The sequence below is a fragment of the Vigna umbellata genome, chromosome 10 (assembly GCF_029865625.1).
Source record: "Vigna umbellata cultivar VRB3 chromosome 10, Vumbellata_1.0, whole genome shotgun sequence".
NCBI lineage: Eukaryota > Viridiplantae > Streptophyta > Magnoliopsida > Fabales > Fabaceae > Vigna > Vigna umbellata.
Window position 1 is genome coordinate 21,868,139 of NC_142174.1, and position 6,783 is coordinate 21,874,921.

At 34.6% G+C, this 6,783-nt stretch overlaps 1 pseudogene; it reads left to right on the forward strand.

The window, feature by feature from the left end:
• Window positions 1–1,974: 1,974 nt before the first annotated feature.
• On the forward strand, window positions 1,975–5,046 carry LOC148192173 (uncharacterized; annotated as a pseudogene).
• The last annotated feature ends 1,737 nt before the right edge of the window (window positions 5,047–6,783 follow it).

The window sequence follows — 6,783 nt, forward strand, 5'->3', positions numbered from 1 at the left end:
TATTGGTGGAAAATTCAGAAGAAGTGAAAGCTGGAAGGAATTCCGTGAAACAAGGGGCTGCCTATTGAAGACAAAGCAAGAAGCAGGGAACCAGGCTGAATTGAGGGAGGCATATACGGGAGTTTGTCCAGAGAAGTGGCTATAAATTGGCAGCAGCAGCAGAGAAGAAAGTATGAGATTTTAGGAGTAGTTAGTACCACTCACGGCTTGGAAGAGGCTTCTGCCTCTTCCTTCTTCTTTTTTTCCTTTAAGCTCTCTTAGTTTCCATTTTCAATAGTGCAAAGAGCAAAATGTAGTGTTTTATTTCGGAAGTGTATCAGTGTTTTGAAACAGTTTGTTAATTTTATTTTCACGGCATTTTATTTCAAGTTTTGTGTCTTTGCTAAATTTGATTTCCAAGTTCTTTTATTTTTACCGGCTCTTTTATTTTATTGTTTAATGTTTTCTGCACCGTTAAAATTCTGTCAATGTGTTTTACTGTTTCGCATTTTTATTTTCTGATGAATTTTACATTTTACCATCTTTTACTGTTAAGTTTTTATTGTCTTTAAAATTTATTTCAGTGTTTTTGATTTTGTTTTATTTCCAGTTTTAATTTACTTTAATTTTCCGCACAAAAATATTCACAAACCCCCCCCCTTCGTGTAAAAAATCTGAGACTGAACCGACACAAATTGGTCCTTGAGAGACGACCTAGGAGTCACTTCCTAGAATATACTGCACATTCTTAATTGCAACAACTTTTGTGGAGCCGCGACAGCTCTATCAATAACATCTTTCATCTAAGAGAAAAGTTTTAGTGTTTTTTAAACTAAAAATAAAAATAAAAATTATGTCAAGTATACAGACCCAACTTTTTTTTTTGGAAAATTATAACTTCATTGTAATAATGTTGCTTGTTATCATGTGGCTTCTCTACTAATGTATAAAATACACATGCTTATTTTTTTAAAGTTTTCTCCGTATTTTGTTCCTTTTCTAAAATATGAATTTAAAGAGTTTTTATTTATTACTAATCCTTAGTCTTATGAATGTGTGATGAATCTTTTATAAATGTATTCCTTATAACATCAGATTGTTCAATTTTCTAGAAAATTGAGGAGGCCGGGAGTAATAAGGAAAAAGACGTAGATTTTCTTTCATCCATAGAGGTAAGTTTTCCTAACTGTTATTGTTAGATCATGTTTAATTAGTGACAAATGTATCTCAATATGTAGTTACCCTGCCTGTGGGGCATAAAATATGTAGTTGACAGTATTATTTATTTTAAACAGGTTTTGATTATTGATCGTGCAGATGTAATATCAATGCAGGTCTGTAGTGATCTTCCTTTAAATTAGTGTAACAAATTGATTTTCCCGTTATTTTGACTTCTATATGTGGGGGGAGGTATTGGAAGTAAGATATACAAATTTGATTTTTCTACACAAGAATTTTGTGATTGTATATTTGTATATTTTCTTAGGTATCTTGATGATCACGCAAGATTTTACAGGCAAACAATAATATTAGGATTCTATTGCTCAGTCATTGATTACAATTATAATCAAGCATTGGTCAGGGTTCCTCGTACAAGTTATCAATTTGAAGGTTCCATCTGTAAGGTATTAATTTTTATCCTTCATGTCTTTGTAATTTATTGTCTTTTATTTGTATTATTTTGTAATTGTTCATGTTTTTTTCTTCCAAATATGGTTATTAGAATGAAATTATTCTTCCTTTCATGTATGGAGGTAGTATTATTATGGTTTTATTATTACAAAACCATAAGTCTTTTATTTGTTGTCTTTTAGGAATAAGAGTAGTAGGAGGGTCATTGAGAATGAACACAACACAACAAAATAACCTTAGAGGTTTTCATAAACGTTATTAAATAACCTTTATAGTGTTTTTGCGTTGTAGCGGTCTACAAAGCCTAATGTTGTTAAATAAACGTTAAAGTGTCACCACTTTCTTGGTTTCAGTTCATTGGCACAGAACGTTAGTATGGACCGAAGTTGGATAAATTCTAAACGAACAACCGAAGAATATGAGAGAGGAGTGGAACAATTTATTGAGTTTGCTACGACGATGAATGTAGCAGATAATAATGGAAGAATTTATTGTCCATGTGTGAATTGCTTGAACGAGTGGAGACTACCCATTGCAGTAATACGAGAGCATGTTTAGTGTGATGGGTTCCTAAGGAGCTACACCAAGTGGACATGGCATGGTGAATTAGTAGAAGTGCCAATAGCACATGTGTCTCAAACTGAAGCAAAAGAAGTGGATTTCGTTATGGAAGATGGTTTGGAGCAAATGATTCGTGATGTTGGAGATGATGTCTTTGCACGATCACATATGTTCGAAACTTTGTGCAGTGATGCAGAAATGCCTTTGTATTCAGGGTGCATTAAGTACACTAAACTATTTAATGTAAAGGCAAGAAATGGGTGGAGTGATAAGAGTTTCACCGAATTGCTTGAGTTAGTGAGTGATATTCTTCCTGAAGGTAATACGATGCCAACATCTAATTATGATGCGAAGAAGATATTATGTCCAATGGGTATGGAGTATAAAAGATTCATGCTTGTCCGAACGATTGTGTGTTGTACAGGAAGGAATATGAAAAGTTACATCACTGTCCACATTGTGGGTTATCAAGATACAAGCAAAAAGATGGTGACTTCGAAGATGATGTGAGGAAGGGTGTTCCAGCAAAGGTGTTGTGGTATCTTCCCATAATTCCAAGGTTTAAAAGATTATTTGCTAATGTCAAAGATGCAAAACTCATTAGATGGCATGTAGATGAACGTAAAAGAGATGGTCAAATAAGGCATCCAGCTGATTGTAGTCAATGGCAGACAATAGATTCAATGTTTCCACATTTTGGAAATGATCCAAGAAACCTTAGACTTGGACTTGCTACATATGGAATGAACCTGTACGGTAACTTGAGTAGTAGACATAGCTCATGGCCTGTCATGTTAGTGATCTACAACTTACCTCCTTGGTTGTGCATGAAACGTAAATACGTCATGTTATCTTTAATGGTTTCTGGTCCACGACAACCAGGAAACAACATTGATGTTTATTTAAGCCCACTAGTTGAAGATTTGAAAATGTTGTGGGAGGAAGGTGTTGATGTGTTCGATGGGTACGCAGGCTCCACTTTTAAGTTGCATGCCATGTTATTTTGTACAATCAATGGCTTTCCAACATATGGTAATTTGAGTGGGTATAGCACAAAGGGTCACAAAGCATGCCCTATATGTGAAGAAGGCACATGTCACCATCAACTTAAGCATGGAAAGAAAACGGTTTACATTGGACATCGAAGATTTCTTAGTGCAAACCATCCTTTTCGTAAATTAAAAAAAGCATTTAATGGATGTCAAGAAAATGAAATAGCTCCAACGCCTTTAAGTGGATTAGAAGTATATGAACGTGTAAAGGACATAAATGTTGTGCTTGGCAAGACAAAAAAGCAAGCCACAACTACAAACATATGGAAGAAAAGATCAATCTTCTTTGATCTCCCATATTGGAGGATGCTTGATGTGAGACATTGTATAGATGTCATGCATGTAGAGAAAAATGTGCGTGACAGTATTATTGGTACACTCCTTAATATTCAAGGCAAGACAAAAGATGGTATGAAGAGTCGCTTGGACTTGGTTGAAATGGGAATAAGAGAACAATTAGCTCCACAATCTCATGGCAAACGAACATACTTGCCTCCAGCATGTCACACATTATCTAAACAAGAAAAGAGAAGTTTCTGTGAGTTTTTACGTGGTGTGAAAGTCCCGTATGGTTACTCTTCCAATGTGAAACGACTTGTATCTATGAAAGATTTAAAATTACTTGGGTTAAAATCTCATGATTGTCATGTTTTAATGCAACAACTCCTACCAGTGGCGATTCGGGGAATATTGCCTAAGAATATTAGATATGCATTAACTAGATTATGCTTCTTTTTTAATGCCATTTGTAGTAAAGTTTTTGAGCCTGCATGGTTGGACTATTTGGATAATGAGGCTAAAGTTATATTATGTGAGTTGGAAATGTATTTCCCTCCATCATTTTTTGATATCATGGTTCACTTGATTGTACATTTAGTAAGGGAAATTAGACTTTGTGGACCTGTGTTCTTGCAATGGATGTACCCAATTGAGCGATACATGAAGATATTGAAAGGGTACGTCAAGAACCAATATCGTCTTGAAGCATCAATTATTGAAAGATATATTGCAGAGGAAGCTATTGAGTTTTGTACATAATACATATCAGAAATTGAAGCTATAGGAGTACCTAAAACTCGCCACCATGGAAGAATTGCTGGTAAAGGTACTCGAAGTGCAAAAGTGGTGACATTGGCACGACATGAAGTTATCCAAGCACATTTTTATATCTTGAATAACACTGACATTGTCCAACCCTACCTAAGTGCTCACAAAGACATTGTAAAGAGAGATAATCCACGGATGCCTGAGAAGTGGTTGATTAATGAGCATAACAAGACTTTCTTAAGGTGGTTCAAAGAAAAAGTTCAAATTGATAATACAAGTTGTGATACATTGAAATGGTTAGCATGTGAGCCAAACTTTGATGTCATATGTTGGAGTGGATAAACATCCTATTATGGCTTCAATGTGTTACTTTGGTGTAATTGAAGATATATGGATGATTGATTATACAAGTTTTAGAGTTCCTGCTTTTAAATGTAAATGGGTTGATAGTAATAATGGTGTTAAAACTAATGATTTGGGTTTTACCTTGGTTGATGTACATAAGGCCAAATATACTGATGAGCCATTCATCATGGCATCTCAAGCAAAACAAGTTTTTTATGTCAATGATCCTTCTAACAAAAGATGGTCAATTGTTCTCCAAGGAAGAACTACACATGGTAGTCATCCAAATGACGGTTCAACACTTGATATTTATGAGACACCATCATTCTCCACAAATATACCAACCTTGGATGTTGATACTGAAGTTGATGATGTCCATGTCACACGTGATGACCATCACGAAGGGTTATGGGAGAATATTCCAACATAGTGGACAAGGTTTCTGCTTTCTTTCCCTTGCTTTGCTGTCTCACCAGCTTTTGTCCATTTTGTTACTTCTTTCTCTGTTGGAAACAAGGAATTATCCAACTTTCTATTTCTTTTTACTGTTTATGTTGTCACCAATTTATAAATGATTCATTGTATATAATTACCCCATAGCTTTATTAATTTTTTATGATTAATTGTATATAATGTGGCTAAAGGCTTTATCAGTTGTCATTTTCTGGATCAAGATTAAGTTATATCTTCCTCAGTAGTTTGGTTAATCTTTATCCCAACATCATTAAAAAATTGCTAAATTTCTTTATTTTGAGTATGATAGGCCTTCCAAATTAACAAGTATTATGTTTAAACCTGAGATATAGATAAAATTAACAACATATGAATACAAGCACACTTTTTTTATGGGCATAAGCTCATACAGTCAAATTGTGGAGATAAGCTCATACATTAAGAAGGTTTTTCTAGATAATTATCAGAATTTCTATTTGTGCTTCAATATATTCAACTTTTTATGCATATCTATTTGTGGAGAGAACTTAGTTCAGTAACGCAGACAAATTCTCCCCCTTGGAATGAATATAGGGATTTGGATTTTATTTTTGCATGATCACGGGAACAGGCATATATCCCAAATTACCAGTTTAAAATATATAAAATAAACTTTTGGTGCATGAATTATATAATTTTTATAATATTGGTAACAGTTTGCGTCAATGGAGTATTCAATGTGCCACTTTTTCTACTTCAATTGACCACTTTAATTGTTGTTTTGGTGTATTCAATTAAATTTCATTTTCAATTTTTTGTTAATATAGGTTTATGGCTGATCCATCTACACCTACACCACCACAAAGTGAGGACCAAAGTCAATCGTCTACCCAACCCAAGTGTAGACGTGCGACTAGGCTAAAAGACTTGACTGTTAGTCGTAATGCTAATCAGAAATTGCCCATTCAATTTGATATGAGTACAGGAAAAGTTATTGGGGACAACCGTGCAAGATTCACTAGCTTTGTGGCCTTACTTGGTAGAAGTAAGGTTAGTATTCTTATTGACAAGTGGGACCATGTTCCTGAAGAAGTGAAGAACCAAATATGGCAAACTATCATGGTATGAAAGTCTTAACTTAACTTTCACAATTATTAGAAAAGTTGTAAATATAACATTCATGTACCTATTAGTTAGCTAACATATGACGTCCCAAACAACAACTTATTGAGAAGTAAATGGATATCATATGCTGGGAAGCGGTGGAGGGGTTTTAAGACTGACCTTACTAGTCGGTATATTTATGGTAAGTTAAGTCACAAGAATCCTTGTGAGATATATTAGTTCCTTGATGAGGAAACGTGGCAGGATTTTCGGGACAAACGATTAGAACATGCCTTTCAGGTAAATTTAATGTTTTATTTATGATTTGATATTCATTTTTTCTGTTTCATAATTTGTTATTAATTGTTTATGTCACATGTTTGAAATAGGAAAAGAGAAAAGTTGCACAAGACCTTCAAAAAAATAATCTCCACCCACACAGATTGTCTCGTGGGGGATATGATAGGTTAGAGGAGATTATGATCCGTGAGGCCTCTTCCTTAGCTACCGATGATGGGTCAGATTTTAGTAAGATTTCTCCACCTCCACGTCATGAGAAATGGAAGAGAGCTCACACTAAGCCATCAGGAGAATACACTTCTGAAGAAACTCGACTTGTAGCAGAGAAGAT